At 46.3% G+C, this 17,516-nt stretch overlaps 1 protein-coding gene across 3 annotated transcripts in view; it reads right to left on the reverse strand.

Annotated features, from left to right (window-relative positions):
* Positions 1 to 17,516, reverse strand: part of RB1CC1 (RB1 inducible coiled-coil 1) — a 1,537,866-nt gene that overhangs the window by 992,265 nt on the left and 528,085 nt on the right. The window lies entirely within an intron of this gene.

Consider the following 17,516-nt stretch of genomic DNA (forward strand, 5'->3'; position numbering starts at 1 on the left):
TGAGGGCCGTTTCTGTGGAATGTAGAGAACAGAAGCCAAATTGGGTAGGGGGGAGGAGGGAGAGGGAGTGGTTAGAGATAAAGGAAGAGAGTTGAGAATAGACAATGCGTTCAAGAAGTTTGGAGAGAAAGGGAAGGAGAGAGATGGGGCGATAGTTGGATGTGAGATGAGGATTAGCAGAGGGTTTTTTGAGAATGGGGAGTGCGAGAAGGTGTAAGGAGAGGGTCGATTTTAGGGATGAGGGGAGTAGGAATGGGGTCTGCAGGAGAAGCTATAGGATGAGTTTTGGCTAGAAGGAGGGAAACTTCAGACTGAGTGACAGGAGCAAAGGAGGCTATGGAAGAGGATGGAGGGGGAGGAAGAGGAGGAGGGGGAGTGTAAGAGGGGAAAGACAGGATAGTTTGATGGAGATTGAGGACTTTATTAGAGAAAAAGGAGGCAAGATCAGTGGCAGAGAGAGGAGAGGCAATGGAAGGGTCAGGAGTAGCAGGGGAGAGAAGTCGGGATAAGGTTTGGAAGATGCAGCGGGGGTGGGAGGATTGAAACTGGAGGAGGTCAGAGAAGTAGGTGCGTTTGGCTGAGTTGAGGCAGATAGAGGGTGTGATAGGAGAAGTAAGCAGATTGGTTAGAGGGGGTGGGGTGTTTAAGCCAGAGACGTTCAAGGCGCCTAAGGAGGCGGCGCATAGAGGAGAGATGAGATGAGAGCCAAGGTTGAGCAGGACGGTGGGAAGGGCAAAATAAGGAGAGAGGGTAAAGGACCTTGAGAGTGGAGGAGAGAGAGGAAGTTAAGATGGAGGATGCTTCAGATGCAGAGAGAAAGGAGAAGTGGGAGAAGGGGGAAGAGAGGAGCAGGAAGCGTGGAATAGACAAGGGTTAAAGCTGTGTAGGTCACACCGGGAGAAGAGGGTGGATGATGGGGTGGGAGGAGGTGGAGGAGAGGGGGGGTGAGGGAGAAAGAGAGTAAGGAGTGATCAGAAAGGTAGTTGGGTAAGGAGGAAATAGGAGAGGCGGTGAAAGAGGAGGAGAAGATGAGATCTATAGTAGATCTAGACTGGTGGGTAGGAGGGGATGGTAGGGGAGAGAGAAGGTAGGAGTCAAGGATGGAAAGGAGAGGAGAGTAGGGAGGGTTAGGGGAAAGATGGAGATTAAAGTCACCAAGTACAATTAGTGGAGTGGGGATGGGGGAGATGAGGCTAAGGAGATTGTCAATGTCCTCATAGAAGGAGCTGACGGGACCAGGGGGCGGTAGATGATTAGGAATGAGATAGCATGAGGAGAGTTAAAGATTTTGAACATGAATTCAAAGGAAGGGAAGGTAGGTAGAGTAATAGGAGAGGGAGAGGATGTGAAGTGTGGTCGAAAGAGAAGACCTAGACCACCTCTGCGGCCAGAGGATCGAGGGACATGGTCAAAAGAAGAAGAGGAGGAGGTGAGGGAAGCAGGAACAGAGGTGTTGTGGGGGGGATCCAGGTTTCAGTAATACAGAGAAACTGGAGGTTGAGGCGTAGGAAGAGGTCGGGGACAGCAGTGGTTTTGTTACAAATTGACCTGGTATTCCAGAGGGCAACATCAAAGGAATTGGTAGTGTTAGTGAGATGAGGGTAGATGAGGTTGCAGCGTTGGAATGATGCATTGGGGAGAGGGGTTGAGTGGGATTGGGAGGTGATGGGTAGGTTGAGAGAGGAGCTGGCCATGAGGAGAAGGCAGAGTAGTTTGATGGAGGGGAGGGAATGGGAAAGAGAAGAGGGAAGGGGAGCGGGGCAAGCCAAAGGGAGGGAGATGAGCATATCAGGGAGTAAGACAAGGAGCTGGTGAGTAGGAAGAGAGGCTTCTTAGGAGGGTACACCCGCTCAGTGACACAATATGTGATCTCTTGAAGGTGACACGAAGATGGTGTTTCGAGCCACAGAGATAAGAAGCTGGGAGTGGGCAGAGGAAGCAGAATCAGAAAGCTGGGGAGAGGGGTGCAGGGTTGGGGGAAAGTTCAAGCAGAACAGAGTAGGAGCTCACAGGATGACGGTGGCAGAGGAGGAGGGAGTCCTCCTCCGCCACCCTCCTCCTTTGCCGCAAAGAGAGCCCTCCTCCCTTGTCGCAAAGAGAGCCCTCTTTGGAGACCTATTCAAGATATCTGCTCTGCAAGAAGAAGGCGACTCCAGATGGACAAAGATCCTAAGAGGACAAGACAATAAACTGATATACACAGTTGTCCAATTTCTTGCTGATATCCTGGACTCCACCAAATAATTGACCTTACAGACCATAGCTTGAGGAAATCCACTTCGTCTTTCTTTTTCTTTTTTTTTCTTTCATTCATAATAAGTGATGAATTTGTTTTGTATGAGATATAAGAGATGTACATTTTAAGTTAGTTATTCGAAATCATTTGATGGACTCAAATGAAAAGTTTATGTATTAAATATATCATTTTAACTAAATTCAAAAAACGAAAATTGGTTGTGGTAGACCATGCTACCAGCTATCCTGAAGCAATACCTATGAGGACTGTTACTGCTCAGGCAGTGGCTAAGGCCCTAGTTGGTATTTTTACCAGAGTAGGTTTTCCTAAGGAGGTTATCTCAGGAAGGGGAACCAATTGTATGTCCCACTACATGCAAGCCATGTGGAAAAACTGTGGAGTGACCTACAAGTTCTCAACAGCCTACCATCCCCAAACCAATGAGTTGGAGGAGAGGTTTAATAGAACTATGAAGAGCATTATAGGTGCTTTAGAAGAACCCCTCAGAAGAAAGTGGGACCTTCTTCTGCCATGCCTTCTCTTTGCTTATAGAGAAGTCCATCAGGGGGAAGGGAGAAGAAGGGGTTGGCTTCAGCCCCTTTGAGCTTCTCTATGGTCATCCGGCTATGTGTTAGGTCTCCAAAGGAGAATGACACACATGATGACAAAAGCTTCAGATAACTTGAAAGCAGGTCAGGCTCTGATTAAACATTGGCACGACCAGAAGGCCAACATGGTTGAGTTTACTCAAGACCAACTAGTTCTAGTTATAGTACCGACAAGGCAGAGGGCCCTACAGGACAAATGGATTGGACCCTTCAAGGTTGTGGGAAAACTTGGAGGCCAATTATTTGGTGGACTTAGGCAATCCGAAGGAGGGCCCCCAGGGTCTTTCACATAAACAGCATAAAGGCCTATGTCTCTAGACCAGAACTGGGAGATTTGCTTCTAGCACCTGCTCAGGAGGAGGATGAGAGTGAGCCTCTACCTGACCTCCTCAGGGGACAACCTTTAGATGGGAAGATGGGAGTTAATCTCTCTTCTGATCTGACACTGGAAAAACAGGAGGAGTGTAAAGCTCTGTTAAATCAGTTTGCCCCTCTGGTTTCACTAACACCATGCTTGACCCCTTGGGGCCAGCATGAGATTCTTACTGATTACCATTTACATGTTAAAAGCAGGGATTACAGAATGTCAGACCATTTAGGAGCCCACATAAAGGAAAAGGTCAAGGAGATGCTTGATCTTGGGGTGATAGAGCCCTCTACCAGTCCATGGGCTAGTGCCAAAGGCAGGATCCAAGGAATTGAGATTCTGTGTGAACTAGGGAGCTCTTAATGCAGAGGCCCATCCTCTAACTAGGACAGATGAGCTGGTGGACAAACTTGGCTCAGCTAAGTACCTCAGTACATTTGACCTAACCTCAGGCTATTGGCAAATAGCCCTGACAGACCATGCCAGGGAGAAAACTGCATTTTCAACCCTAGGGGGCCTCTATCAGTTTAAGATTATGCCTTTCGGACTAAAATATACACCTGCTACATACCAAAGGATGGTAAACAATGTTCCGAATGAATGGAGGACTTCTGCATGGCATACTTGGATGACATTAAAAATGTTCAGCCCTACTTGGAAGAAACATATTGACCACTTGGGACATATATTGCAGGCTGTTGAGCAGGTCAATCTGTCCATAAAGGCAAGTAAATGTCAAATTGGTCAGAGTAAAGTGGTCTACCATGGACATGAGGTAGGAGGAGGTGAAATAATGCCATTGCCTAGCAAGGTACAAGCTTTATAGGACTGGGTCACCCCTACTATTCAAACTCAAATGAGAGCCTTTCTAGGTCTCACAGATTACTACAGGAACTTCATTGAGAACTATGGGACCATAGCTTCTCCCTTGAATGTGATCTTCACACCCAAATTCCCCAAGAAGGTCAGGTGGAATGAGGAGTGCACTAAGGCTTTTGTAGGACTTAATAAAGCCTTTTGTCAAGCTCCATTCTTACGAGCTCCTGACTACAACCAAGCCGTTATTGTACAGACAGATGCTTCTAATACAGGTATAGGTGCAGTTCTGAGTCAGCTGGATGAGAAAGGCAGGGAACACCCGATCTGCTTCATCAGTAGAAAACTGAAGGACCCTGAAAAAAGGTGGGCAACCAGAGAACGGGAGTGTTTTGCCATTGTGTGGTCTTTGAAGAAGTTTAGACAATACAATACAATACGGGAGTTTGATTTTACCATAGAACACAGGTCAGGGTGCAATCACCAAAATGCTGATGGTCGCTCCAGAAAGTATGACCGACTGGAGTAAGGGGATCCATCCAGGGGTGGATTATATCCCCCTTAGTCTGGGAGTGAGGGGGGAGTGTAAGGGAGAATTGTCAGAATTTTTTTTTAATTCCCTCTACCTTAGAAACCCCCAGCAACTTTGCTGGATTTTGAAGACTTGATTTTTTTAACCTTGAGAGAGTGAGACCCTTTTTTCCCCCATTCTCTCATGTATTTTAATGTGATTTTGTGTACTGTGTTTCTTTTAGGTGTGGAGTCTGACAAACTCCATAGGCATATTCTTTTACATTGTGTCACACAGCACCTTCAGTGCAGTGACACAGGGAAGTGTTTCAGATTTCCCAAAGGTTTAAATACCTTCTATGGGATAAACTACTGTTCCCAGAGCAGTAAAGTGAAATTTACTTTACTTACATTTGTATCTTACAATAGGGTGCTGTAGGGGTTAGTTAGTATCCTCTTTGTCTACCTTCTCATGTTACATTTTTATGTTACCTTTTCCTCACTGAATGGCTGGTGGCAGTGGTTTACTTTTTACTACCATTATGGGAGTCTACCATTATGGGATTTTACCGCGGGCTGCGTTCCCAGCTACAGTAAAGCACCTACGGGTGCCATTTTTATCAAAATGGCCAGTCTTCTTTTTTCGCCATTTCTTTGTGGAAAGGTCCTTCTTGAGATTTACTCTGCGCGCGAAACCAGGTTTGGTCCCTTAGTTCATTTTGCCTTTGGTGGGATTCACAAGTGGGTGTCTGGTGGGGGCAGGAAGTGAGGGAGGTGCCCGAAATTCCCTGTGCTTAGTCTCCTAGGAGACAGCTAGGCTGGAATGAATGGGAGCAACCTGCATAAAAGGCAAGGCTTGGAACGCAGAGTCGAACACATGATAAAGGAATCCGAAGAAGAACTTGAAGAAGATGCCTGCTGCGTCTCCTGGACCGTTGGTTTGCCCGGTGAAGCCCTGCTGCTGTGCTGACACTCCAAATTTGTATCGACTGAGAAGCCCCTGCAAGGACGACTTCTCCCTTTGAGTTGGTGGGACCAATCGACTCAAAGTAAGCCACCTGGACATCCTCTCAAATCTGGTCGAGTCTCCACTGCAGTCGCTGCTGGAACTGGATAGCCAGGGAGAGGAACACCAGTTTGTGTGCACTGCTTTTAAGCTGTCCAAGAGTTCCAGGAAGATCCTCCGGACTCCCAGGAAGCAGGACTGACCGAGCCTGAGCCCCTTCAACAGACGGACCCCCGACGCAAGGAAAGCCCTTCTCGACAGCCAGGAAACACAGTGGTGCTATTTGCGGTAGACGCCAGGAGCTGAAACACCGACGTGCCACTTGTTTGAAGTTTGCCGGTTGCGAGCAGTGACAGTCCATTGCAGTACAGGAGTCCCCAGACGTCCTCCCTCTTGTCCCCACGACTGAGGCCCAGGAACAGCAGGATCTGCAGAACTGCACAGGAACAGAAATCATCTGCTGCACTTTTTCTGTAACCTAAAGATACTGTCCAGTCTAAGAGAACTTCTTGTGGTGTAGCCACTTTTGGAGACTTGCTTGGTTGCATTTGTAGAGTTGCTATCAGCTTCTTTACCTCACAGCCTAATCGGCTTGTGGCCCTACTTTGATTTCTTTTATCCTACAAAGACTTTTTTAAACATTGTAAAATACTTTCTACTTACCTGCAAGAAGTGGTTCAGTTCCCCTTGACTTTTGCTAACTTAACATTGGCTGGCCTGGCTCCTTGAATGACTCTTCTCTCTTCTGCTTAAGTGTTCTGCCTTCCTTCCAGGAAATGGTTAACTGACTTTGTAATGGGGTTATTGAAAGTACTTACCTGCTTAAGAATATCTGTCTGAATCCTTGTGTTATTCTTAAACCTCTTTTTCTTTGACACTTTTTCCAAGACTTTTCTAAATGCAAACAGTGATATATTAATGTCCATAGCATCCTAGTAATTGAAGTCATATGAGGGTGTAGGTAGTGCCTGTGAGCAATCCCAAATGGGTATCCACTGATTTAGAAAACTAAGAGTGTGTATTTTTGAAGTGTATTTGTGTGTTGCTTTAAATTGCTCCCTTCTGAAGAAGGCTTATTCTAACTGATAAATAAATTAATAATTGTTCAATCAAGAAACCTTGTGTATAAGTGTTTATTTGAATACTTGTCACTGTGAATCTCTGTGTAACTCCCCAACAGCTCAAATTGAGCCCTCTTCAGATAAGCTTGGCTACTCGACCACACTACCAACCTCTGTAGTACAGACTTATACCAAAGGTTGGGTTCATATTGCCAGGAGGTCAGGGTTGTTGTGGTTCAGCCAAAGGGTACTGCATACAATAGTGACTAACAGGTTTTAATGGCAAAGTAGGTTGAGAAGAAGAGTATGTGAAATTGGGAAAAGTGTCTTTCATAATTTTACACGAGTGATTAGATTCAGAGAGTCGGTCTTTGGATTCTAACAGATTTTTCTGCTCTCTGTGGGTGAAAGATGGAAGGTACTACAATAGGCTATTAGGATGTAGGGGATTGGAGTTGTAAAGGGGATACCATGTCTCACCCGATGATACCACAAACCCTCCCCCAGAGGTTGCTGCCTCCCGTGTGATCCTACCTCATGCAACTGCCCCCAGGGTCAGGATCAGGTAGCGGATGCCGTCCCCTGGCCAGATAGGAGGAGGTTACTGCAGAGACAGAAGTGATGATACCATCAGATGCATCACAAAAAACATATCGCAACAGAATCAGCTTGTCCACTCCCATCAGGAGACAGGGATGGAATCCCCCAACTGAAATATAAGTGAATCAGGTTGCTGAGTCCCAAAAAGAGAAAGGGATGCAATATATGGGTGAAAGTTATGAGAACAAGAAACCAAGGGCTTTAGAGCCAATGCCTAGTTAACATCCGAATCAAGGGGTCCTGAGAGACCCAGGAACTGTTGATATTGAGAATGACAATGCATTACTTAGCGTAAAAGCATTTCTGATGGTTGTATCTGCTTAGATTCACATGCTGTGCATAGTCCGACATCCAGTGGTCACTGCAGAGTATTGCATTTTGTTTTTCGTACTCGAAAAGGGGACGTCGACAAGGCGTATCTTTAACACTATCCCTATAGCGACGTGCGGTGTACCCACAATCCCTCACGCGTCAAGGTCCCTCTGTTTGTATTTTTTCTGCCCTGAGGGAGCGTTCTAGATGTGAGCGAGTACAGAAAAGAGAGAGATAAAAAGATGTCTATGTTCCTTCCATCCGAGCGGGGAGGAAGGGTGGGTGCATGTGAATCTAAGCAGATACAACCATCAGAAATGCTTTTACGGTAAGTAATGCATTGTCTTCTGATGTTTGTTAATCTGCTTAGAATCACATGCTGTGCAGACTAGCGAGCAGTACCCGGAGTTGGAGGTGGGTTGTGAGAAGGAACAGTAGAGAAAAGATGTCTTAATACTGCTTGTCCCACCTGGGAATCAGATCTAGAGCGGGCATCTAGACATTAGTGTTTTGTAAAGGTGTGTACAGAACTCTAGGTTGCTGCTTTGCAAATGGACTCAAGGGGAACATTTGCAATGAATGCTATGGATGCCCAAGTGCCTCGAGTAGAGTGTGCTCTTGGCTTGAAGGGTAGTTCTCTCTTAGCAAGAGAGAAACAGAGAGTGATGCATTGAACAATCCATCTAGATATAGTGGACTTTGAAACTGCATCTCCTCCTCTTCCTGCTGCCACCGAGACAAAGAACTGATTAGACTTTCTCAGTGGTCTAGTTCTTTCCATATAAAACATGACAGCTCTGCGCACATCAAGTGTATGCAGGCTTTTTTCTCCCAAATTTGAAGGGTTTTGAAAGAACGTTGGTAGTTCTATTGATTGGTTGACATGGAATTTCTAGATAAATTTCGGTGCAAACCTCGGGTGTGTGCGTAGAACCACCTTATCTTTGTGAACCGTTACAAAGGGGTCTAGAACAGAAAAAGCCTGTAGTTCACTTACTCTCCTAATGGAGGTGATAGCTATTAGGAAGGCAGTCTTAAGAGTCAGGTCTTTAAGAATTGCCTTGTGCATGGGTTCAAAGGGTGAGCCCATGAGCCTGGTAAGTACCACATTTAGGTCCCAGACGGGAGCTGGGTATGCTATCGGAGGGTGTATTCTCTTTACCCCCTCCATGAAGGCTTTAATAACTGGGACTTTCCACCATGACACTAAGTTGGGAAGTGGTGTATGCAGAAAGTGCCGATAGGTGGACTTTAATAGAATTGAATACTAGACCTGAGTCCAGTAAATGGGTCAGGTACAGAACAATTTGTGTGGGAGAGCAGTCAACAGGGTTGATGTTTCTTCCTCTACACCAGATGACAAATCTCTTCCATTTGCTAGAATAACAGTGACGAGTGTTAGGCTTTCTAGCCTCCCTGAGGATGTCCATGCATCTCTGCGGGAGTTGTAAATGTCCAAATTCTATGATCTCAGGAGCCAGGCTGCTAAATTCATGGTCTGAGGGCATGGATGCAGTGTCCTGCCCTTGTCCTGTGACAGCATGTTGTACGGGCAGGGAAGTTTCACTGGAGGAGATAGAGACATCTCCATCAGGTGAGCGAACCATGGCTGCCGGGCCCACATATGGGCCACTAGTATCATGGTAACTAGTTCCTGGTGCATCTTGTGCACAATGTTGTTGAGAAGGGGAGTTGGGGGGGGAAAAGCGTAAACAAATTTCCCTGACCATGGAATCGATAGACCGTTCCCCTTGGATTGGTTCTGGGGGTACCTGGAGGCGTAAACTTGGCATTGTGAGTTCTCCAGAGTTGCAAACAGGTCTATTTCTGGGAATTCTCATTGTGTGAAAATGTCGAAGACGATGTCTTCGTGTAAACGCCACTCGTACTCTGAGGGCAGAGGGAAGTCTCTGCTGGGTTCATCTGCTAGCAGATTGAGTTCCCCTGGTACATGTTGTGACAGTAGGAACATGTTGTGTCTGAGAGCCCACTTCCAGATGTTCTGGGACAGCTTGGACAGTCCTGGAGAGAGAGTGCCCCCTTGTTTGTTGAGGTAGTACATGGCTGTGGTGCTGTCTCTGAGGACCATCACTGTCTTCCCTTGTTGGTGTGCCTGGAAGGCTTTTAGTGCCTTGAACACAGCCAGTAGCTCCAGTAAGTTTATGTGCTTGGATGCTACGCTCAGAGTCCAAACTCCGTGAGCAGCCTGATGGGATAGGTGAGCCCCCCCATCCTGTGAGGGATGCATCTGTGGTTAGAGTGGCTTCCACTGCGGGGGTGGCGAATGGTTTTCCTATTACCAGGTTTTCCTTCGACCACCACCGTAGCGAGAGAACCAAGGCCTGCGAGACCACCACTAGATCGTCCCATTGTCCGCTTGCTTGACACCACTGGCTGTTGAGCCACTCTTGCATTGAGCGCATGCGCAGGCGCGCGTGGGGTACCAAATAAATACATGACGCCATCATTCCTAGCAAGCGCATTGCTTTGCGTACCGTCACCTCTCGACCTGCCACATATTGAGGGATCTGAAACAGCATGTTTTGGACCCTCTCGTTGGAGGGGAAGACGAGGCCGTCCTTTGTTCGAATTAGAGCCCCTAGGAATTGTTTGACCTGTCTGGGGTCTAAGCTGGACTTCTTCTCGTTGATGGAGAAGCCCATTTGGAACACAAGGTCTACAGTCTTTTGGGTATTTGAGAAGCATGTTTCGTAAGAATCCCCTGTTATGACCCAATCATCGAGGTAAGGGTATACTGGGATGGACAACCTGCGCAGGTGGGCCGCTGCCACTGCCAGTACTTTCGTGAATACCCTCTGTGCTGATGTGCTGATGGTATCCCGAAGGGTAGCACTCTGAACTGGTAGTGTTTGCCCTCTATCATGAACCGGAGGTATTTTCTGTGCGCTGGCAACATTAAAATATGAAAGTATGCATCTTTCATGTCCAGTATTGTCATGTAATCTCCTTGTGATAGCAGGGGGATCACTTCCTGTAAGGTCACCATACAAAACTTTTGAGGTTTGATAAATTTGTTCGATGGGCGCACATCTAATACAGGGTGCATGGTTAAGTCCTTTTTGGGTACAAGGAAGTACACTGAATAAATACCTTCCGTTACCTGAGATAGAGGCACAACCTCTATAGCTCCTTTTTCCAATAGCTGGTCCACTTCTTGCAGAAGGATGGCGAGGTGTTCTGGTGTCATGCGTCGTCCCCTTGGGGGTCTGTACGTTGGGGAACTGTTGAATTCTATACAGTAGCCGCGGGCTAAGGTTGATAGTACCCAGCGGTCTGACGTTATTCCCTCCCATGCTGGAAGAAAGGATGTTAACTGGCCCCCGACCGGCGATGCATGGGAGGGGACCCGAATCTTCGAGTCATTTGGTGTTGGTGGCTTGGGAACCTCTAGGGGTGGAACCCCGACCTCTCCCTTTGCCACGGCGTTGTCCTCTCTGGTTGTATTGCCCACTGGTGCCTTGGTTAGAGGACCAGTTGTTTGCAGAGTATTGCTGCTGCTGATTTTGCTGCTGGCGTTGGCCTCGAAAAAAGCGCCTATTGCCATAGCCACATTTGTTAGGAGGCCTAGAAATCTGGTCTAGGGTTTTGATGGTGTCAAACTCTTTCTTTGCCGTTTCTAGTGCCTCATCAACCACCTTTCCAAAGAGGTTGGCATCTTTTATAGGCTTGCTGATTAGAGGTGCTTGTGTTTCAGGTTTAAACCTCTGAGTATTCCTTGGACTAGGGAACGGCCAGCCGTTTCTGCAGCATCCAGAGTGTTCTTCATGATGCTTTGGTTGACTAGGGTCCCTTCAGTAATCGTGGCCAGAAGCCGTGTACGTAGGGGTTCTGGTACCTCCTCGGCGTCCTTACGTAGCTTGCTCCATTGTGCATTTGCGTAACTTGCTAGCAAGGAGTTGTTGTTTGCAATCCTTGCGGAAAAAGCAGCGGAGGCTGTGAACCTCTTCCCTAGGGCATACCATTTTTTACCCTCTTTATCTGGTGGTGCCTCGCTGGTAGACAGCGGGACCCCTGCTCTTTTCCTTGTTTTTGTCACCAGTAGGGAGTCTGGTACAGAGTGGCCCTTGACGTACAACGGGTCTGAAGGAGAGGGACTGAATAGTTTTTCTATCCTCGGGTTGACCCCTCTAACCAAAGCGGGTGTCGATAGTGAAGGGATAATTCGTCTCCTTACTGAGGCGACGAGGGGAATGGTTTGGCTGACAGGGGTTTTTTCTCCTTGATTACCTTCTCCACAAAGTCAATGTCAGGAGAAATCTCCCCAGTGTCTATTTCGAAATGCGCTGCTGCCTTGCGTAGTAGTGCATTAAATGTAGGTTGATTGACGTGTTCCTATTAGGTGAGTCCTTTGGGAGGGGACAGGTTTACTGCATCAGGGCCCGAAAACGCTGATGGGGACTGCCAGGGCTGTGAAGCACCTTCCTCTGGGTCTTCTCCGAAGCTCCCCCACCCCACATAACTGGATTATCTTCAAAACCCTCCTCCTCTAGGTTTTGTTCCTCTTCATTGCCTAAAATTCGTCCTCCTCCTGAAAGTGGGGGTCCTCTTCAGTGAGGTCATATAAATCTACATGCCCTTGGGAGGGATTAAACAGCCTAGGGAATTTAGCCCTGGGGTCCACCTGAGGTCCCTCTCTTGCCCTTTTTGGTGGTGGTAGGTTTGAGTCTCCATAAACCTCTCCATCTTCTCCATGCAGAACTGCAGTCTCTCCAGGGTCTCATGAGGTACCCCTGAGCGGTCTGGGGTGGGGGGGGGGGTGTGGGAATAGGGTTTTCGGCCTGAAAACGCTTTGACCTATCCCATAACGTCGAAGAAGGGGTTCCGTCGCTTTCTGAAAAGCCTTCTGGCAGGCTAGGAGTCCCTTTAGATGAAGGGGGCAGTTCCTGCCTTCCTTCCGGCCTTTTCGGTGTTTCTCTAGCCTTCTGAGCGGTAATCAACGTATCTTTCGCCGTCCGCCTCTGGCTATCAGCGGAAAGATCCTCCCCAGGCTCTCGACGACTAATCTGTCTGTGGAGGGCTCTGGTATTGACTTTACGGGCGTCGCTTGTTCTACGGCGACGGGCGCTCTCTGACGGAGCGCTTCGTCTGGCGGTTTGGGGGTAGCGCCCTTATCTGGGGGAAGCTCAGTCGCTGGTCGGGTCTGCGGTTGCGAGGGGGGCTTAAGACTCTTACGGTCTGAGGAGGACGCCGGTGGAACCTGCGTCTCAGTTGGCGCTGATGGATTCTTCGTCTTTGACGAAGAAGAGCCGTGGGTTATGTGTTTATGGGTGTGTTTTTTGTGTGCGTCAGTGTCGACGGGGTGTTCATCCCCATAAGCAGGGCATGAGCCGAGATTGTCGGGGCCGGGGACAGACGACTAGGAGCGCAAGCGCTCCTTAGAGAGGTCTACGACTTCCGAAACGGATGTCGGGTTATCACATTCCTCGTCACTTTCTGCGGCGGCGAGTGAGGAATCGGACCTCGACATGGTGTAGGCTGCCCACCTCTTGACCCTGCGGTCCTTTAAAGTCTTAGGCTTAAGAAGCTGACAAGCCAAGCAGCCGTCTTCTTTGTGGTCGAGGGGCAAGCAACGGTTACACCTTTTATGCTCGTCTTTCCAGGTGAACTTGCCCTTGCAACGCGGGCAAAACCTAAGGGTGTCCTCTCCACAGCTGAGGAAATATTTTGCTGTGATAACAACCCAGAGGGGAAAGGGAGCGGAAAAGGAAAGGCATTCTCAGAGAGAAACAAGAAATGTCCCATGACCCTACTCTCCCTCCTGTCTTTTGGCCGGTGAGGTCAGGCCACGTGTTCGGCAGCGCCGAAGGATCTCCTCCGTCTCGTCTCCGCCGAAGTTCTTACTCGGCGGAGAAACAGCTTTGCAGCTACGCCGAGGGAAGGATCTATGTAATAGATATTAATAAGTAACGACCAAAGGTCGAGTAAAATGAATTTGCAATGTCTCTCGAGGAGCTCCGCGTAAAGGCGACCAATATCTGGGTGGAAAAAAACAATCTGAGGGACCTCGACGCGTGAGGGATTGTGGGTACACCGCACGTCACTATAGGGACAGTGTTACAGACACACCTTGTCGACGCCCCCTTTTCGACTACGAAAAACAAAATGCAATACTCTGCAGTGACCACTGGATGTCGGACTATGCACAGCATGTGTTTCTAAGCAGATTAACAAACATCAGAAACTGTATTACCAAGTATAATGTCCTAGCTATCTCGGAGCAAGAAATCTTAAAGGAGCCATGTGGGCTCCAAGATTAGACATCGGAGGAAGAGGATATGTCAAATGTTCCTCTGGGCCCAAGTGATAAAGGCTCGGCTGAATTGTGTGACCTAGTAACGTTGCACTTGTATTATTATATACGAGGAACAGAGAGAAATCTCCATTTGTTTTATGAGAACTGTGATAGGATATGATAGGCTATTTTTAATGCGCTTGATATCCAGTGGTTTCTAAGCGCGGACCCGGGGATCGAACCCGTGTGGCTCTGTGTCGTCTTGCTTCCAAAGCAAGTACGTTGCCCATGAGCTATCCACCCGAGCCTGTGGACTACAATGAGAAACAGAGAGCTCTAATTTTGCTTTAAGAGAACTGTTACCACTACCCAGGCACCCAAGGAGTTTTCTGGGAGAACATTTATTAAGAGACTATTTGAAGAAGATTGGACCCAAACACAGGTGGAAAGCCCATCTCTTTGTTTTGTTTCTTCTAATGGTAAGGCCAGGTAGTTGGATAGCTTTTGGACAAAGGACTATTTTTCTTGGTTATTCAGACAATTTGACGAGCACATTAGCTTTTGTTTTGTAGAAGGGGAATCCCCTTTTGGCAATAAGGCATAAGCATTATTATTTTAATTTGAATAAAACACATTGAACTATGTTGTCTGGTCCAAAACGTACTTCAGGTTCGCCACAGTACCTTCCTATTTCTCTTGTAAGAGTTTGTGTGGAGAACAGTGCCCCAAAAGAAACAATAAGAAAAACCAAGTCAGTTTCAGTGTCTTTCCACAGGCACACCGAAGAAAGAAATCAACCACAGGGGACACCAGTGGAGACCCTGAAGAAGAGATCCAGTGCAGGGTTCAAGACCCAGCAGCCCCAGTAGCAGAAAAGCAAAGCAGGATTCAACCCCCTCAATGTTATACCAGAGGTAAATGCGGTAGAAGGAGACCTGCAAAACCCAAACAAGCACAGAGATCCCTACGGGTGAGTAGTTTGGAGAACCAACCAACCAAGAGCTAAGAGAGAAGTACACACAGTGTTTGCTTCCACAAAGTTGGTACCCAGAAGGTGAACCAAGCCTGGTGAGTAAAAGCTTCATTTTAAAAGGTGAAATGAAGGATCTGGTCACCCAAGGGTTGGCAGCCCAAGACAATGATGACCCCAATGGCCCAAAAGAAGAACAGTCAACCTTCAAAGGAGATGTCCCACCATCCAGAAGAGAAAGCAGTAATGGCCATGGCTCCGGGAGGACGGAGGAACCTGCACATGGCAGAACGCAGCGGCTCAGGAGTGAAACGTGAATGACGCAAGTAAAAACAGCGCCTCAGCATGACAATGGTGGTGGTGACCAGAAAAACCCCAGACAAGCAGATCTGGGTAGTTGCTGGGGGTCCCAACAACCTTCCAAACTCTGGCAGCTTCTCAAATCAAAACAACACACCCTGGCGTTAAACTGTGCAAAATGGTGGTAAAACATTCAAGGAAACAGCCCCATGGTGAAATGCCTGGCCCATGCAGATGAGAAGGACCAACAGCAGGATGAGGAAAAATTGGGAAAGGCAACCAGCAGCCAAAAACCCAAAACAAAGCTATGACCAGACCACTGCATCCATACAGTATGGCCAGAAGATGCCCTAAAAATACAGCAACGGTGGGAAATGAACCAACATCCTCTAGCAGGTAAGTACAGGAACAGTTTCTCCTTTATGCCCCTTGTCTCTGAGGGGCTGGCTTGCGACAGTCCAAAAAAAATTAGAGGATTTAAAACAAAGGTTTTGGAGACCAGCCGATTAGGTTGGTCTTAGAAACCAGCCAAGAGCCCATGTGGGCAGAACATCCATTTTAAGTCCTCCTTCATGGCTTCCCTGAACCAAGGATGTCCCTAACCAAAAATGAATATTAGCACCGAAGTGGCTACCAGTCAGGTACATTTGTCTATTAATGCGGTAAACCGCCTTGCATGCCGGGTGAAGCCAAACTAAATATTAGTCGTCACTAGCCTACCCCTAAAACCAATGTAGGGTGATAAAATCCCCCTGAGGCATAATGGGTTGACTGAGAGGTACCCATGCTTTTGGGCACCTTTTGGACAACCCAATTCCATATACCTTAAGATAAAAAGGTATGTAGAAGCAAGGGGAATTCGGCAGAAGTACCCCTGACCACCAAAATAAATTAGAAACCCCCCAAAAAATAAAGAGAAAAAAAGCAAAATAAATTCGAGTACCATAAATTGAACCTGCAAAACACAAAACAGTTGAAATCTGCCTTAACTCACGCTGCTGCAACAAAAAGCAACCATCTACCTAGTGAGGGGAAAGGAAGTCTATTATAAATAAAATAATAAAAACATTATTGTTAACGTAATTCTCCATTTATTAATGCATCTGGGACCCTTTACGCTTCTTCTCATCAATCAAATGCAAGGACTGAATCAATTGTAGAGACTGAAATAAAGAGTTGATAAGCAAACCTTAAAAGGAGATAGTGGGTATAAGACAATCAACCAGTGGGCAGGAGCTACAGCCACTTCTATATAGTGTGATAAACACATTAACTTCAATATCGGCTTGAAGCAAGGTTGCTTTTTCCATCAATATAAGAACAGATATTTAGGTATTATGTTTTTAATACATTACAGAGAGCTCCAAATCTAGAACTGTAAAGTTGAATGGGCAATGCAGCCCCTCACTTTATTATTATAGTAATAAAAAAACAAAAAGTGAATGAATGGGTATCTGTTAATTATTATCCCCTTAAGCAACACAAACATTTGAGGCAACTTCTTAATGACATTGACTATATCTACATATTTGAAAATAATCTTAATTAGAAACGTGTTTAAAGTGCATATTTATGGGAATCCTAAGCGGCCAACACAATGTCACACTAATATTATGCTATGCCACTACCTGTCTTGGGTTCAAATGTTCCTCAATGTAGTAATCGTTGTTAAGCAAACTGGGCTCTTCTTACCACTGGCAGAAGAAAAACAGCTGACAGTTATTTCAATCCAGAGAATGGAACAACTATTCATTCAGTTGTAACTTCTGCAAGGTATTTTCTGCCTTTGGATTATTTAAAATAAATATAGGAACAGTATTATTTCATTAATATGTAATTACATTTTCAGGCCTCTTTAAAACAGCCAACATATTTAAATCAAGCACTGTAGTCACACAGTGTTTGTTGTTCATATACAAGTAGCAGTGGCCACCATGGACCAATCACAGTAGTACATGCATGTGAACAGTTTAGCGTAGCATATGAAACAGACGGATCAGACAAGGAGTAGGGAGTATTTCCAGTAGTTATATATAAGAGGGAGACTGAAGGTTCTTTCAGCAAATCAAAATAAGCTATTAAAGCTTAATGTAATTTAACTATTCTCTATGCTATAACCATAGAATTATTAAATACTTTAAAAACAGTTTTTGTTGTTTTGGTTAGCTAAAACAATTAGTAGGGCATTATTAACTTGCTTAACAAATCGGGGTTCAAATGCATCCATCATGGTTTTCAGTCCATTGTGACAGATAAATGTCTGTTGAAATACTATTTAAGAGTAAGCATCATTCATGTGTCTGGTTTCAGGTGAATTAATCAATCTTTGGAAATTATGTACTTGTAAAAAAAAGTTACATTACACAAGTCTTAACCAAACCACAACAATACCACTGCAAGCAAATTCAGTCATAGCACACAGAAAGAAAGAAAAAGTATTATTGGTGTGGAAAACGTATGAACAGTATTGACATCTT

Source organism: Ambystoma mexicanum, chromosome 5q (assembly GCF_040938575.1).
Source record: "Ambystoma mexicanum isolate Mex_15411 chromosome 5q, UKY_AmexF1_1, whole genome shotgun sequence".
Classification (NCBI taxonomy): domain Eukaryota; kingdom Metazoa; phylum Chordata; class Amphibia; order Caudata; family Ambystomatidae; genus Ambystoma; species Ambystoma mexicanum.